Genomic DNA, 18,157 nt, shown 5'->3' with positions numbered 1-18,157 from the left:
TTACATACAGAAATCTTTAACAAAACTGGACAGTTAACTTTATTTCAATTAGAATGACCACCCAGGTGTCAAATGAGCCCCATGTGAGAAAAATTCTGGTTTTTGCTCCTCCAAAATGTCACCATTACTAGGGAATGTACGAGATCTGTCATTGTTTGCCCTGCCTTAGGATAAGAAGTAAACTGTGATGTTTTTCTGTCAAGATTTTCTCATGTAAAGATTCCTACCCCTACCAGATAGTTATGAAATAGATTCTGTTCTCTGAGGTCTTGTGCAGGGGAAGTGGGAGAAGGCTCCAACTCACAAACCATCACAAACTTCATCATCCCTCCTTCTGGAAAACAGTCAGATAAGTGGGTTTCTTCTCCTTTAATTAGAAGGTAAAGGGCAGAATTGAGAAACTGTGGCACATTTATCACTCCATATGCCACTGTAAAGGCATGCCAAAAAGACTCAGGCATTTTTCAAGATAAACATGTCATCTACGTGTTTAGATTAAGCTAAACAAATATTTTCATCTCATTTTAAATCAAAACACCTATGATATTAAAAAGGTGCTTTTCTCCCTGTCACTGTTCACTTCAGTCACTACATTTTAAACTAATTTTAGCCTGACTTGTTTTTTCTATCCAAAGACAATTGTGTCTTAGTATTCTCATCTTTCTTATTTTTTTTTTTAATTAATTGCCTGTATGACTCACCATTTTACTAATGTTTTTAATCAGGCTCTCCGGGCAGTCATTTTTTTAAGCTCTCAGTGTTTTCCAGTAACTGGTCTAATATAACAGACTAAAGATCCTTTTGAAAACCATTTTCACAAATTCCAAAAGGTGTCCGCTTAGACACAGGTGCTACCATTTTTATTTATTTATTTATTTATTTTTAAGCATAGGAAGGGGGAATTGAATAGTCTGTGTTTGTTTACTGAATAGCTCTGACTCATCCTGCCCAAGCTGTCTGTGCTGCCAGCGAGGTGGAGGCATCCTGGAGAAAGCAGGAGGAGGAGGAAAGGGGAAAAGCACGAGCGCAAGGGAAGGCAAACATGATCACTGCAGACTGCATTCCCGAGTATACACAACAGGGAGCTGAATTAAGATCTTAAATCCCCAGTGTTAAGTGCTGCTTTCTGTGTTCAAAGATCAGAACTGTGTGCTGACATTCTAATTGGGAAAGGAAATACACAAAGGAAAAAAAAAATGTAGCGCTTTGCAAGCAAAATACTCCTCCTGCATTTTCTCACAGCCCCGTCTCCAAGCACATTTCAAAACATGGCATACAGAGTCATAGCTGCTTATGCCACACTAGTTTGTTTTGCTTGAAATTTTGACATCATTTAATTTGATTATATCCAGCGGGTGAAAAGTTAATTGTTTGCTTGATTCTAGTGTCTTAAATAGTTAGAATCCAAATACATGATTTCTCTGTATGCCTACAAACTTTGCAGAAAGCACATCTACATCAGAACTTGGCAAAAATAAATTGTAATACTTCTTTCAGGAACACGGATGATTCCTTCAAATCAAAACCAACAGGGATTTGTCTTCTAAGGTTTAACAGTTGTGAACAATTCTGCAAAACTCATGCAAACATCTCAGCCCCACATGTAGTATTGGCTTGGTCTTCAGAGTCAGCTTTTGGAACTGTCCATGATGCGCCTTGTCAGATGAAGGTGAGAATATTGTCTCCAGTCCATTGCAAAAGGCTGCCATTTAGCTTTCCATCATATTCCTTAATGGAGTAGTTTGGGAAAAAAATATTCTAGAGTTACTTCTTGAGCCTGTAAACTGGAACTAAACTGTGCAAGTACTGCAGATGATTGATGGATAGAAGATTATTCAAATCACAGAACAGATGAGTGCTGAATATATACTATGAACAGAATCTTCCATATATTTCAGACAAATCATTACCTTGGTGAGGTCAGGCTAGTGACTCAGATTCCAAGTGAGAATCTTCCTAATTTCAGAAATAAATCATCAAGAAGTAGGGTTACAATTTACAAACCCAAGGTTTTTTGTTCGTTTGTTTTTTTAAGTGGAGTAACAGAAAAAAAGAAAAAAAAAAAAAAAAAAGAAAAAAAAAGTTATGCCTTATGAATTAGTGTTAGCACTTCCATTATAGAATTTTAATATTTAAAAGGATTTTTTAAATTTAACTGCTCTGATTTTAACTGCTGTGATAAGGATTTCTGGAAAATGTCATGCAGCCTTGTGATTCACTGTATTTATCCAGCACTTTCCAGAAGCACCCTATGGGAACATTTCAGATTTTTTCACTGTTACAGATTTGGAGAAGAGCTGTGACTTAACACACCACTTTGTCATTCCTGCGCTACTCATGGGCATTGTGGAGTAGGAAAGCCTACCTTTCTGACTCCAGTTTAATCTTTTGCCCAAATACCTTACCATTATGGCTAAGTGGTGACCTCTGCCTGCACTCAAGTTGGCAGAAGCTGTGAAATTGGGCTTTGCATCAGGCTAAGCCCAAGACAGCAAGCTTTTCTAAACTCAGGTGAGCAACAGCCCTGCCTTCTGCCAGTCCAGAGGGGGAAACACAGCTACTGGGGGAATATTTCTTAGGCTTTGTGTGGGAAGGTTGGGCCAGTGAGAGTTAGCTCAATGAAATATTTTCCTTAAAGCCTCTAATTACCATCTGGCCAGGCAATAGAGCTCCTCAATCATTCTAACATTTTAGGAATTGCCTTTTTTAAAAAGAATCCCTCTTGTAAAGCATGCTTGTTTTCCTTATTCTTGGTTAGAAAACATCAGTTTGTGGACTAAGGGCTTATGAAAAATGCTGCATTAATTCATCACAGAGTGGGTCAAATTATTTTTCGTCTAAAGGGCCCATACACTTTTGGTGAAAAGGAGTATATGTCCTCTGGTTCAGCATGCGAGTGTGCACCTTTCACTGTTCCTGCTCCAGGTGCTAGCAGCTGATAAGCACATCCTTAAAAGTCAGGTCCAGAAGAATAAAAAGGCTGGTAGCAAGTTCACATAACAAGCAGACTCAATGGAACCAGTTACAAGCATGTTTGGAAGCATTTTTTACATTTTTTTTTTTTTTTTTAAGTTTTGTCAGCTTTCTTGCTCCTCTTCATTACCCTGCTCCCTGAGGTGACTGGACTAGTTGCCCCCAGGCAGGATACCCGCAGGATGCAAAGAACTTCCCGGGAAGCAGCCATGGGAATGCTGGCTTAGCACTGCACATCGCCTCTTTTCACCACCCGTGGTATTACTACCTTCAACAGAGCTTTAGCAAGTTATCCACTTCACCACTTCACACAGCTGCATTTTCTTTCTTAGAATCTACAATATGGTTTCAAAATCCTTTTATCTTATCAGAGCTAATACATGATTGATCCATGAATATCAGAAGATCATTTTCAATCAGAATGAAATTTCTGTTGTGGCATCTTAGTGGAAAGAAACCCCTTCAGAAGTAACAATGAAACAGTAAAAACTGCTTTGTTATAAACCCTGCTATGTTAGCTGCACTAAATCCTTTATTCTTCCCCCCTTACACACACATCCTCTTCTCTCTAAAATATCTTTAGTTGTAGGAAAAGCAAGCAATACTGTAGGACTGCTGGAAATAAAAGTGATGTTCAGCTATCAAACAACAAAAGCTCTCCATATATTTTGATATGTTATCATTAATTATTTTCAAATCTAATGCCAGAATGAAGCAGCATGTTTTTAAAGTAGCCTCCAAATGTGACCAAGTGTAAAATCAAAGATTCAACACCATTAGACCCATTTACTTTTTCACAGAGCACTAGAAAGACACAGAGTTCTGTATTTTACTCCTTCTGATGAGTCACTGCTTATGACACAAAGATATTGTGCAGACTTAGTGTCTTCATGAAGATTAAGTAGTCTCATGAAATGCAATTAGAATGAATGCGTACTTGTCAATTTGTAATTACATTCAGAACAAACTTTACATTAACAGCAAAATTAGAATAGGGAATTCGTCTGCCATATTATATCTGTCCAGCTCATTTCCGCACAGCAGTGGGCAGAGATTCAGAAGAGAACACTCCTTTCTGATTTCAGCAGTAATCAATTTATGTCCTGAAGAAAAAAAAAAATGTAGTAGCACACAGCCAAGTATTAGGGCTGTCTCTGAAAACACAGGGATATTTGGGTCATATCTACTGAATCAGATGCTTCTCACTGGCACAATGTTAACGGTGTCCCTGAATAGCCCAGTAAGTAAGCAAAAGGAAGGGATAAAAAAAAAAAGTACAGGAAGGGATCTACTAAGAGCAAATGAAGCTCATGTTTACTGTTCATTGAATGAGCACTGAGGTTTGGGTACTAACCTACGGAATATGCTGGTCAGGCAAAGATAGACAAGCAGTCCAGCCAGCCCTCCACCACTACTTTTCTGATAAATTGATCTTAAATATCTAGACCAAGATTTATTTATTTATTTTGCTATTTAGTACTTCTATTTGTACCCCAGACAACTAACTCATAGCATTACTCCTACTTCATTTTCTTTGGAAAGTGTAGCAAAAAAGCATAACTTTTTATGGTCTTATTGATTGCCTCTTCCTCTGCTTCTTGACCCGGTTACATCCACCACTTGCGCATAAAGATACACTGATTTCTTTCAAATCTCCTTTAATGAAAAGCTGTTAGAAGAAACTGCTAGTTTGGCTGTTCTGCAGCATGCTGTGTGTTGCTACAGGACATAGCTACAGGGCTGCAAATGTTTAAAGCCATGTCTCTAGCACAGATCAGTCATACAGGCAAAAGCCAATACTTCTTCAGTTCTCCAAATCAGTTGATTCAATACTAAAAGAAGCATTCCAAATACTTGGCTTTGTCTTATATTGTCTTATATTGTGTGTTTTTAAACACACAGAAATAATGAGTGCTGGTTACTATGCCCAGCACACTGTGTTTTAAAATTAAACTGTTTAATTACAAGTTTTCTTCAGAAGTTCTACAACATGCTTTAATTCCTCAACACTGAAATACACGCGCATGCAGTCAAGTACAAGACATTTTGCACATAAAAAAAGTGCAGCTATTTCACATAGAAATATTCAATCTCTCTGCATAGGTAAGCAAGATGCACAGGGTAACAGAAAATTTGAGACAAGAATAAGAGGTACTATAACAAATAGGATTTTGTACTTCTGTTGTACTAATGCACTTTACCTCAACACTCATAAATGGTAAGGAGAGTAAAAATAAAGTCAATTTTAGCATTAACCTGTTATTCAGCTACTGCAGGCAGTCTTAAATTATGGCCCTTATAAAACCATATATTACAAGCAAAGATTTTAACTGTCAAGACCATGTCAAAAGCAGTCAGGAACATGTATCAGAAATTCTGAGTTTCTATATGGCAAGTTAAAGACTTAAGACTATTATACAACTACGCAAGAGCTCAACAAAAAAAAGCACATTTTTATCTAGTTATACTAATTTATACATTTCCTTGTCAAAGCTATAAATAAGTTATCTATACATTTATTTATAAACCACCCATCAGCATCTTGTTAAAATCAAGATTGTTACAGACATAAATGAAATGCCAGACTGAGCTGAAATTCTCTTCTAGAGCAAGCCAAAAAACTACTTGCTGCTGTGAAAGAGGAGGACCTTGATTTTCTTTTTGATCTCTGTTGCTTCTCTAACTCCCAAACACGTTCAACCGTTGCTTGCCTGAGGCCCATCTGGTGCTTGTCTGCTGATGGGAGCCTTGACAGCTGAATTCAGATCACAGCGTTTTCCAGGTGATTGAACTGCCTCAGCCTACCTTGCCTGCAGGCAATGGCCAGAGCCTTTTGTCCAGAAAGGGCGAAGGGAGGCTCGGGATCATGGCAAGGAATGAACAGGAATGAGCAAAGTGCGAGACCTTTCTCCTTCGGTACCAGAAGAACTGTCAATACAGTGCAAGTCCATGAAGTTACAACCCTGTTTAATATTGAAGTTCTACTTTTTCCACTTACAAACTGTTGAACCTCACATCATTTAAATATGGCCTGATATTTGCCTATAAGGCTTATATGCAAAAATACATCATATGTATCAAAATGGAGATTAAAAAATTCTAAAAGCCTTGTCTGTTCCCAGTTGTTGAAGAGTTAGCCACACATTATGTTTCCCATCTTACATGTTCTGTACTTCTGAAGTTCTTAATATAGACTTTTAACAGAAGCTAATGATTCTAGTAACTCTCAACTGTACTACATTAAAATTTGGAAACAGTATAAATGAAGAAAGATTTCATTTGTTTTAATCTGAAATGTCTGCATTTCTAATTTTCTTATTTGTATTTGAAGTTCTGACTTGGTGCTCTTTTCAAATAAGCCTTTTGACTTCATCAGGTTCATTCTCCATTGATGCTGTTCTACCATATCACACATGAGAAAGAACCAAGATTTTCCTTCCATGGCTTGTTTTACAACACTGGCAGACACAAAACTTTTTTTTCTGTTTGCCAGAAAAGTCTACTACTTACTACTCTAGTAAGCATGCTAGAGTTCATCTTTCAACAAAGACTAGTTTTCTCTCTCATTAAAAAAAAAAAAAAAAAAAAAAAAAAAGCATGAGTATAAACAGAAATCAAAAAACAACCACCTTGGTCTTCCTTTGGACTTCAAGGCTCAGTCTCCAGCAAATAAATGGAAAGGACAAGTCTGACCTATTGGAAGAAAAGCAGTCTTTTTCTAATTCTCTATAACAAGGTGCTGGCAGGAGGACGTATTTAGGTACATGGTGCACCCCGCAGCCTTGCTGAGTCAGACACACTGCCATAACCTCGGCTGCTTGGCAAACTCTGCAGCGAGGTGAGGCAGGTTCTGCGATTCCGGACTTTTGCCAAGAAAATCAAGCAAGGGCACCTAACAGGAGATGCATCCTCTTATCACTTATACATGAGCTGTCTGTCTTCACATCACTTTCAAAAAAAAACAACAAACAAAGAGGTAAGCTTTGGGGGGGGGGAAGAGAGAGAGAGAGGTCCTTGTTTTCAATTTGTTCTGTTTGATTTTAAGGATACAACAATCTGTACACCATGGAAACTCTTCTAGACTGTACATGTTGCTATAGGAACAGCTTATTTCACTTACACAGCTCTCTCAAACAGAGAAATTGAGTAAATGCACAAATCAACAACTGCAAAACTGATTACTCTTTTCAAGTTCATTTTTGAGCAGACCAAGTTTTAAGAGAAATGAATCAGCCAGACATTTGGCAGCAGTCTGAATACAAATTCAATGGGCATCTGAAATAATATCTTTAAATAAACCATGTAATACACTCACTGGCTATTGAAATCTCCTTGTTACTCAGTATACGACCATTTCTGAAGTGATTTCTCACTAGTAAAGAGCCTTACAGAACAAGGGTCTATTTTGCACTTACTGAAATATTGTGACTTTTTCTTCAATATACAATACATAAGCAGAAGAAACAGCCCGTTTTCCTGTCAGCCAAGATACAGTGAAACAAATGTATGTATTTAAGTCATGAAGGTGTCTTGCAGTGTAGGCACAGCACCACAGATCCCATCATTAACTCACACTGAACCCATAAAGCCACTTCAATACGGGTTACACATATCAATGGAGAATATATTCAGAGGCAGGGAAAGAAAATTTTAATGAAGTTATACAATTAGTTTCTGAATAAATAATAATAATTTAAAAAAAATAAGATTGAGAAAAACATCAGATTCTGAATTTGAACTTTGTTTTTAAAGGCTAGGACTTGTATAAATGTAGGCCAATCGAATGTTCATTTCTTACAGTTTTTTAATGCTCAGTATGTTTGATCACTAGAAATTTTCTGTTACTGTTCAAATATAATAAAAAACACTCATTATTCCATGGCCAGAAAATTACAGCAATTTGGAATTTGATGGAAGACTTCACAGTCCATGAGCAAATCACTTTCTGAAGTTTTGTGACACTAAATATTATAGACATTGTTTCATGAACAAGACCTACAAAATCAAGACTAAAGCCTGTTACTGAAATAAAAACAGCACCCACAAATAAGAAAGCTATGTTTCCGTAATATAACACAGGCCTTCCCTTCTGCATTAACAAACTGCTGAGTGGGGACAGGACCAAGAAAGCATGGGGCTGACAGACAGAGCAGTGATGCTTCTTCCTGGGGAAAGCCAGACTTACCTGTCCACATTCTCCATGGAATCTCTGGGTCACCTGTTGTGCACAAGACCTCCGGGCAACTGGAGCAGCTCAAGGTGAACATTGCCAAAATCTACAGTGCAAGATGTGGGAGCTGGAGGTCAGGCTGGATTTATCAGAGCTTGGAGAAAATGGAAAATAATAATAATAATAATAATAATAATAATAATAATAATAATAATAATAATAATAAGGGCTGTTTTATTCTGAAGGGGAAAACAGAAGCATGCAGTAAGTTGGAGAAATGAAGGGGGGTGGGTGAGGGTACACTGAAGGAAGTGGATGAAAAAGAAAGGGGGAAAAATGTAAAGTAAAGTGATGAAATAATTGCTGGCACACTTACAGTATGAAAAGTACCCCCAAGAAAGATATATACATGAACAATTTTGGACATTTGATTGAATTAAAGATGGACATTCCTCTGTGGGTAAATTTTAGATGGGAGCGGTGTTTATGTCTGTCTGAATCTCAAAGCAGTTTTTGCTACCTGCAGAATACACAAGACCTGAATTTTTGATGCCTGAATAGAAAGTGAATCTGTGACTGCATTTTAAATTATGGCTATGCTGCAGAAAGTCAGGATCTTCTCTGGCATTTTCGCTAGCTCACCTTCCCTTCAGGATAGCACAATTATTCTTTCTTACACTTTATTTTAATATTCTTCGTCCTTGAGCTGTATTAAGGATATGACTACATTGAGAAAGAGCCTTTGCTCACAGTATTACTGTAGCTAGCAGGAAAAAAAAAGATTTTTTTGCATAGCCAGAGGCCAGATAAACACCAACTCTTACACTCTGCTCCACAGCAGGCGTTACTACAGGCAAAACAAACTCACGGAACTGATGGCATGCATCCGCTCGGATCAGACCTCAGAAGAAGCTGTGCTGTAGGCCGGCAGAAAGTTTCATAACACAGTAAGAGTCTTCTGCTGAAGATGACTCCAATATATTTTCCTCTGTTTGTTCTGTGGAAAACATCTTTTGGTATTTTGTAGCTCTGTTTTTTCCCCCAGTGCTCTTTGTAAATGAAAAACAACGTTTGCTTCATGATTCATTTTTGTCTGAGATCTTTGCACATGTCACCATGTAAAAAAAAAGTGCTCGGTGCCAAGCTGTGGAGTATCCCACATTGCCACTGACTTTCGTTATTTGATTACTTAAACTACATATCTGGTTTTTAAACCTGAGAACTAGATGTCTGCAAGTCATAGAGGGCTTTAAAGTCCAACCCTAAGATATTCATAAATATTGTGCTATGCTATTAATGAAGGAAGTTTCTTTTCTTTTCTTTTTTAATTTTAAATATAGTTCCCAGGATGTCAATAGAAACACTTGACATTCATTCTAGCTCTGGAATGGAGCAGTCCTAAAGAAGCGAGATCTAAGCTAGCTTAATTGGCTTGAATTCTTCACAAATTTGGCTTAAAGTGGGTGAACTACTCAGTCAATACAGTATTTTGGGAGACTGTGCATTTTGTTCTGAAAACATGAATTTTGAGTGCTGGCATTTCAATTCTCTTGGAAGACAGCAGAAAGATAGATCTGAGAAGTGATCCTCCTACATGGCCAGAGACCAGCAGCAGAATGCACGAAGGAGCTGTGCTAACTGCTTCTGCACTTCTGCCAGGGAACATTTTACCTTGAAAAACTCACAAGATGCTTTGTTATCAGACAGCTAACTATTCAGATTGCCTTTAACAGTAAAAATGTACACATTTTATAGGGATGTCATTTCTGTGGAGAGATATATATACACACACACATACACACACACAAGCGCGCACTAAAACCTAAGATGGACAGATTTCACATAGCCAAGCTTGGTCCAAACACAGATGGACTTTAATCTTGTCCCCAAGCAATAATGATCCAGTATATATATCTATATGTACAGGATTCTACATTTAAATGCAGGATACCTCTAAAGAGATTAAAGCCATCTTTCACCTGATACAGGAATATTTTTCTCCTTTGTCATACATAAATAAGTCTGCCTGTAGGTAGTCACTTTTGACCTCTTAGCAGCATATTGAAATGGAAATCTTAGAGTACTTACCACGTAAAAAAACTAAAATATATAAATATATACAAATGAATATAGTGCTGCCCAAATCTTTAAAAAAATACTCTCCAATATTCAGGACTATCAGAGTAACACATCAAATTTGGGCTTTCATGACCTATATCATCACTTACACTGAAAAAAGGTTAACAGCAACTTACTGTAGGAAGATCGCAAAATAACATATCAAAGATTTCTGACCCATGTATGCAGAGAATAATTAGTTCACACAGCGTTAATGAAGCCCCATACAATCGATTTCTTTGGTAAAGAGTTAGCAGAGCTGTACAACCCTGCCTAAGCCTCGGTTTCCTCAACAAATACACGTCTAAATCCTGACATTATTACTGCACAGAGAGACCCTTTCTAGAGCTGCCTCCACAAACCTTTTTAGCTTTACAAAAGTCTAATATAGAAGTGAAATGCTTGATTTTTTCTACTTAGAAACATTTGTTATTCTCATTTACTATGAAGACATAAGATAAACAACTAGTCCAGGAATCATCTGAATTTTAACTGTGTTTTAAGACACTGCTAATTAGAACCTAAGAAAGGCACTAAAAATACCCAGACATGCAGCTGACATCTTCCTGATCCAACTTCAGAACCTTCTGTGCTAACTTAGAAGCAGTGACTAACACAAGTGCTTTCAGTGTATGCTTTGCCATGAACAGTCACGTACAAGAACTATTTTTTCCAAAATAAGATGGATAACGGAGTTAAAAAATTTTCTTCTCCTGAAAACAAATAATTGCTGAGGTCATTCAAGAATTCAGTGAACAGAACAAGTGTCCAGAAGTTAATATACCCAGAAATCAGTAATTTTTAGTAGCTGGGAAACAGCTATTCTGATCTGTATTCAATGTTTATCAATGCAAATGATTTTTATTTATTTAATCAAAAGCTTTCCTGTTTTTTTTTTTCTTTCTTTTTTCTTTCTTTTTTTTTTTTTTTTTCGTTTAGGCTTCTGGTAAAAGACTTTCCTTTGGCTTTGACAAAACAGAAAATGAAAAACAATCGTTCAAGAAGTAAATCTAAAAGGTACAGAAATTTTCAGGAACACTACTAAGTCAGAAAGAACAGAACTTTTTGGTCTGTGCATCATACAACACTTCAATATTGTTGTTATTTCAGGTTAAAGTGAAATACAACCTCAATATTTACAAGGTATTTCCTGGACACAAGATTCATATGCTACTAGTAAGTTACTCTTCTGATTTCTCTTGTTTTACATCTACCTACACTCTTAGGCAACAGCTAAAAATCTCCAACAAGAAGAAAATTTTGGAGGAATCTAAATATACTACAACTAAGCTAACCTTTCTCATTGCCGAAAACAAGTGAGTTTGGTAGAAGGGTATCATACTTTTTGTACATTTTTTATTAGTGAATAAAAGAAGGGAATGAGAAGAAAATACCAACTTGCTGAATAGTTTTCAGATACTCAGATAGTCAGTTAAAACAGAGATCCATTAGAAGTAGAGAATTAAATATTTTTTCCCAGTAACTTGTGAAGTGAAGCAAAGTACCTCTTCAGTAGGAAAAAGTGCCTAATAGTCTTTTGCTTCTAAATTATTATTTGTTAGCTAACAATAGTCATCATAATCAGAAGAAAAACAGAGTACAAACAAAGTATAACCCAATATTTTTAGGACATTAAACTAAGCCGAAGTAATCCACTCTATTCTTTTTTAAAAAAAATGTAAGTTTTTCTGTAATACTTACTTATACACAGGATTATTAAAAATGTTAGAAAGTGGTTTTATGTAGATCCAAATAGAGCTGAGTGATATGCATCCTGACCCTTCACACATAGTTTTCAATTTTTGATCTTTTGATGACAAGTAGAAATATAGTTCTCCTGCTAATCCTAAGCACCAGGGCAAGTAGGTCAGCATGTCCAAATGCAAACGGTTCTCAAATTCAAATGATCAAGCTCAAAAGCTAAGAAAAAAAAAAAAAAAAAAAAAAAAAAAGAATAACCTTTTATTTAGCATTTGAAATGAATCGCTCATCCACAATTCACTGCTTTTTTACTACATTTCATCATGCAGTTGTCAGCCCTTGGAGCACAGTACTATAGTAATACAAAATGAAGGTTTAAGAACTAAAAGTAAACTAAATTTCACCTTAGGGGCAACTGCATGGGCTTTAGGTCCTGTCCAACCCAAGCCATGCTATATAATCTATAATACAAGTGAGTGTTCTCAGAAACCATAAATTAAAATCTAGAGCCTCATTTGGATTAGAACCCAGAAAGGAAAAAGTGCTGTAATCAAGATTATGAAGGACAAAAGAATCTTCCTGATTAAGGCAAAGCTATTTGTAAAAAACGAAATAAGTTGCTTTAAAATGACATTTTGAAAATCATTAACTGTGTGGCAGTTATTGTCTAGGTCTACACCTTCACCCATTTTTATCCCATTTTGCACATCTGGCATTTTGCTTTCTTCCCTCATTGCTCAACTTGCCTGGCCAGGTAAAGGAAAGCAGCAGTAAACTCCTTGTTTAGTGACAGAATTGCAAAAAGGATTGTGGGAGATGAGCTCGTTGTGCTTTCACGCAGCCCACACAAGCATTAGCTTAAAATATCACTGTAATGTATTTTTCAGTGTCACTTGCTGTTTATTCAGCTTAATGATCCTTTCAACTTTTTCTAGTGCACAGAATTTCAATGCTGCTTTAGCAATAGATGATAATGAGAACGTGCAACTTGGACTGGCTACGGTTATTAGGCTAATAAATAATCTCCTGTATTGAAACTACAACGGCCTTACTTATGAACAGATCCAAAATATTAGTATAGTAGTAATAATAAGTTAGTTAAACACGCTTGAATTCAAATTGGTACAAAGTGTGTTAGAAGAACTTTACTGCACTATAGCAAACTACAAAATCTTACTCTCACAAACTGTTATGTAAGGAAATGCATCTATGCTAGTCAACTCTTGATCAACTCAAATTCAGAGAAATATTAAAGAACCATTGCAGAATACACAGTAGGCATTCAAAACTTCAACTTGTTACCCCCTCAGACTAATACACTTGCCATCTACACACGTCATAGGAAAAGCATGTCCTTAATAAGTGTTATGGTTAATTACACAACGTACTGTTTCACTTAGAATTACTGATGAAAGATTAAAAATGAGGATGTAGGGAGACATCCTATTACAGCCAATGTCCCTGGAAGCAATACCACTTTTATTTGTTACTGCTGTCACCTTCAGGAGGTGTTTCATCACTTACCTTACTACTTCTGTGAGTACAAGTCAGCATCTGGTATTGCTCTAGGTTATTGTCACTACAAATACAGTTAGAGTTCCATTATCTTTCTAGAGCCGGGGTTGTTAATAATTCAAGAGTTTTAAGATTGGTAGCAGTGAACACAGGATAATGTATGGCTCCTGTTTGTTCCATCTACTAGAGGCACGAGGGAACACCTTCACTTGCCGCTGTCTGATATCACCACAGAAGAGGAAAAAATATAAAAAGTGAAATGTGCTTGTTGACATTTTCCTTGTCATTGTTACCCAAATACAGCAAATAAAGTGCAACTTCCCTAAAAGCTCTCAGGTGGGACACTGGTTTAAAGCATTTGGCAAGGAAAGTGACAGTCCTACCGATCATTTTGGAATAACAGGGGCTCCCAGCTCCCCCAGGGTTTCAGCTGGCAACATGTGATGCGTGGGTTTATGTGGAGGTCAGTTCCTCACAGCTTAAATATTGCTGGAATTAACTAATGAATTGGCCTGGGGTAAAATAGCAATACAGCACCTGCAAGAAAACAGCAGTTTGTCTCTCAGTGTTTCAGTGCATCCCACAAGTGTTAGTGTTCACCTGGAAAATTGAGTTTTCCATACAATACCAGCCTGTCACAGAAATCCCTTCCTGCCTAGAACCAGGAGGCAGACAGAACCAAAGCCAGGGGGAGAGCCAGATTTTCAATACTAAACTGGTTTTGGTACTAACCACATTTTTATTTTTATTTATTTGTTTACTATAATCATTGTTAGGTAATAATCAACTTGTTTATTGCAATGGGTAACGATCTCAGCAAAAGAAGAGTAATTCTTATGGTGATAACGGAGCTGGTTTCAGCAACAGGTCTGGAAGAGGCACCTGGAAGTACCCAGCTGTTTCTCTGTTCTTGTCAGAAGGTAGCCCCTTGGATACTGAGTCATAATGTCACAAATAAGCTTGTGGGGGGTAAAGGGAAAGGTTTACTAACAAAATGGAACAAGCCATGAGAGTTCCCTAAACACTTCTAAGTGGCCTTGTACCTTAAGCTCTTCAAACCTAAGAAAAAAGATTTTGAACTCCCCCACTCTCTTGTTTAAAATTGATATTTTCAGTTAAAATCCCCAGGAGGTAAATTACCAGGAGGTAACTCAGGTGTGAGACAGAAAAAGAGGACATCTGGTGGCATTTGATGTCACCGTATACAAACAGCAAGCCAATTCACACCTACGTGCAGCTGCACCAGCAAGAGTTAATAAATATAATGCATGCTTTTAGACAAAATATGTAGTTTTAACTGAGGGGAAAAAAAAGTAATAGAGAAACAGATTTAAAACAAACAATATGATACTAGTTTCTGGTTCCAGATGCTGCCACTACTACAAAAAATTACTCTTTATACATTATAATGGTTACAGACACAAGTACTAACTGTCCCCATAGGAGGCTGCCATCTCCAGCAGACATGTGCTATGGAAAGGTAGGACAGATTTCCCATTACTATAAAGAACACAAAGTTGTCGGTTTCATTGGAGGGATATCCATGGAGACGAAACCAGAAGGGAAAAGAGAAAGAGATTTTTCTTAGGAAGCAGCACCACCACAGCTGAGGTACTTACACCACCTAAAATGCAGCACTGCTTACACTATGGAGACCAAATGCTGACCAGGTATCTCAGAAATCTGAGCCCAGTTCCAAACTATCAGATCAACTCGTGTATTGACAGACTGTATGTATTAAGAACTCTGTATTGAGTTCATGAGAACAGTTATTTCTGAACTAGAAATGAAGATTTTGGTATTAAGATAACTGTGAAGATTTGACACTGAAACCTTCTACAGCATGGAGCTTAGCATATGTGCTGAGCAGCACCTACCAACCACTTGGAATTCAGACACTGAACAGTCAATATCTGGGAGATTCCTTGACTCCGAGGAACTAGAGAACACCATGGCAGGGTAGAAACAGAAATTACACTTACAAATAAGCTTTCTAGTTATGTGGCAGGCTACATGCATTTTACTGCCTGTGGCAAAGAATGAGAAAAAAAGGCTGAAGTTTAGACTTCTGTCATGCTCTCTCATGAGAAATATGCTACAGTATTAGAATTTCCTTGTCTGAAAGAGAAAGAATAAAAGCAAAAGAAGACTGTGACATACAGAATATTGTACTTTTACTACACAGCTTTAATACATGGAATCAATCACAGACAAGATTTAAAGGGAGATTTTTTTTTTTTGGGGGGGGGGGGGGGAAAGTACTTGTATCTTTCAAAGTAGCACTGTCAATAAATGAAGAAATCTTACCGTCTCTCTTGCTTCCACCAGCACAAACATGTGTGGTAAAGCACATTGGTGACCTGGTTAAAACTAGACTGTTTTAAAAAAAAAAAAAAAAGTTGGCTTTAACCCACATCAATTCTCCAATCTGTTGCGATATGCAGCCACGCAAACACCTACACTGGTAAAAACGGATAGAAGAAAACTGCTCCCTGCAACAGCAGTGCTGGCTGACAGTGTAAATGAGACTTAAGACCTTCTGGTGTTTGCAGATTTTCTTACCAAAGTTAGCAAAGTAAAAGTTAAACTGAAGAACAGATTAGAGGCCAAGTTCAAAGTTGGTATAAGACATAAAATAACTTCATAAACTTCATATAGACTCTTTATAGGTTACAAGTCACAAACTATTAGTCTCAAAGCTACTTGTGCTAATGGAAACAAAATGAATTTAAAAGTCAGTAATGTACGTAAGAAACATATCTCAGATTTAATCTAAAATACATAAAAGCCAGTTAAGGAAATACACAGAAGAACACAGTGGTAGGAAAGCTATAAATCAAGATCTGAAGTTATATATAAAAATAAAAAAATAAATAAAAATCCACCTTGGGTGCCTCAAATAGAAGTTCTGAGCTGGTAAGATCTAGATTTGTGTAGAAAATTCTAGAATACTTTGACAACATCATTACCCACGTTTTCTTTAAAAACACAACCACTCAAACAAAAATATTCCAGAGGTATTTTTCGCTCCAGAGACTGCTTTGCTAACTTAGTTTTAAATACTAGTAAACACCATAATAATTGCCCTTTGGAATGCTATTAGTTTGTTCACTTGCAAACCAGTTTTTCATTTATTATTACTTATTAGAATAAGGTCATTCTGGGTCAATACTATCCATCCACCCACACCCTACATAAAATATATATTTCAAGATCTTCTACTTTTGTTTTGATTTCATAAAGTTATACTTACCCAAGGGAGATCTAGGAGACCTGTTGGATAGCAGCTTAGGGGAAAGGGACCTGGGGGTCCTGGGTGGACATCGGGATGACCACGAGGCAGCACTGTGCTCCTGTGACCAAGAAGGCCGATGGCATCCTGGGGTGTATCAGAAAGGATGTGGTTAGTAGGTCAACAGAGGTTCTCCTTCCCCTCTACTCTGCCCTGGTGAAACCACATCTAGAATATTGCATCCAGTTCTGGGTCCCTCAGTTCAAGAAGGACAGGGAACTGTTTGAGACAGTCTAGCACAGAGCCACGAGGATGATTAAGGGAGAGGAGCATCTCCCTTGTGAGGAGAGGCTGAGAGAGCTGGGCCTCCATAGCTTGGAGAAGAGGAGATTGAGGGGTGACCTCATTAATGTTTATAAATGGGTAAAGGGCAAGCATCAGGAGGACGCAGCCGGGTGCTTCTTGGTGACATCTAATGATACAAGGGACAATGGCTGCAGGCTGGAACATAGGAGGTTCCACTTAAACATAAGAAGCTTCTTCATGGTGAGGGTGACAGAACACTGGAACAGGCTGCCCAGAGGGGTTGTGGAGTCGTCTTCTCTGCAGACGTTCAAAACCCGCCTGGACGTGTTCCTGTGTGACCTGATCTAGGTGTTCCTGCTCCAGCAGGGGGATTGGACCAGATGATCTTTCAAGGTCCCTTCCAATCCGTAACATTGTGTGGTTCTGTGATAGTGTATTTTCTGTAATAATTACAGATGGTCTCATATATAACATTGCTTTTTAGCAGATGTATAATTCCAGTAATGTATAAAGATCGAATCACATGTTTAAAGCCTCAGACTGGATGTTTAATGCCCCCCTTTTCTCATAACAGCATACAGCCTAAATGGGATGATTTGAAAGCCATAAAAACATGAAAGATAACATGTGATCCTAAAGAAGACAGATGGAAGAAAGAATAAAATGTTGAGGAAACAAGATAGGCTTCCATCTCATAAACAATTTTTATGTATTTAATACTGAGCTACATTTATTATATAGGACTTGAAAATTAAAGCCGACATGCTCAGCAGAGTACTTCATACACAAGGAGAGTGTGAGACAGTCGTGAGCACAAATGTGATGATTAAACGTCGTGGGCTTTCTGTTTTCACAGCATGGGAGAAGTGTGAAGGAGCATAGAGCTGACAAGAATTCCTGAGGGAAGCCTCGAATCAGCGGGACACATGAAAAAATGGACAAGGGGAAAAGGAAAACAACCAAAGAACGGGCACAGAATTGCGATTACTGAACAAAACCAACCAACCATAAATAAATAAATAGATAGATAGATAAAAAATAACAGCAGTTGAAACAAAATGGGGGGGAAAAAACTACAAGCCCATCGTGTGGGGGCTGCGACACCCTGCCAGCGGCGGGGCAGGCACCCAGGGGCCGCTCGC

At 37.6% G+C, this 18,157-nt stretch overlaps 2 long non-coding RNA genes across 5 annotated transcripts; both read right to left on the bottom strand.

The window, feature by feature from the left end:
* Positions 1–3,549: 3,549 nt before the first annotated feature.
* LOC106015210 (uncharacterized) lies at positions 3,550–18,154 on the bottom strand. Of its 4 annotated transcripts, none has more exons than XR_011812543.1 (5): positions 18,022–18,154; positions 16,731–16,856; positions 8,159–8,297; positions 6,603–6,666; positions 3,550–5,901 (listed from the first exon to the last, which is right to left on the bottom strand). It is a non-coding gene; the product is annotated as an uncharacterized lncRNA (long non-coding RNA). The 4 variants fall into 4 exon arrangements; XR_011812542.1 differs by lacking the exon at positions 18,022–18,154 and adding an exon at positions 17,801–17,979; XR_011812541.1 differs by lacking the exon at positions 18,022–18,154 and having other exon boundaries at positions 16,731–17,979.
* On the bottom strand, positions 12,105–15,666 carry LOC140003607 (uncharacterized). The gene is made up of 3 exons (XR_011812544.1): positions 13,861–15,666; positions 13,487–13,696; positions 12,105–12,181 (listed from the first exon to the last, which is right to left on the bottom strand). It is a non-coding gene; the product is annotated as an uncharacterized lncRNA (long non-coding RNA).
* Positions 18,155–18,157: the final 3 nt, after the last annotated feature.

The sequence above is a fragment of the Anas platyrhynchos genome, chromosome 13, assembly GCF_047663525.1.
Source record: "Anas platyrhynchos isolate ZD024472 breed Pekin duck chromosome 13, IASCAAS_PekinDuck_T2T, whole genome shotgun sequence".
Lineage (NCBI taxonomy): Eukaryota > Metazoa > Chordata > Aves > Anseriformes > Anatidae > Anas > Anas platyrhynchos.
Note: the sequence above shows the minus strand (reverse complement) of the source record. Positions and strands in the feature narration are given on the sequence as shown.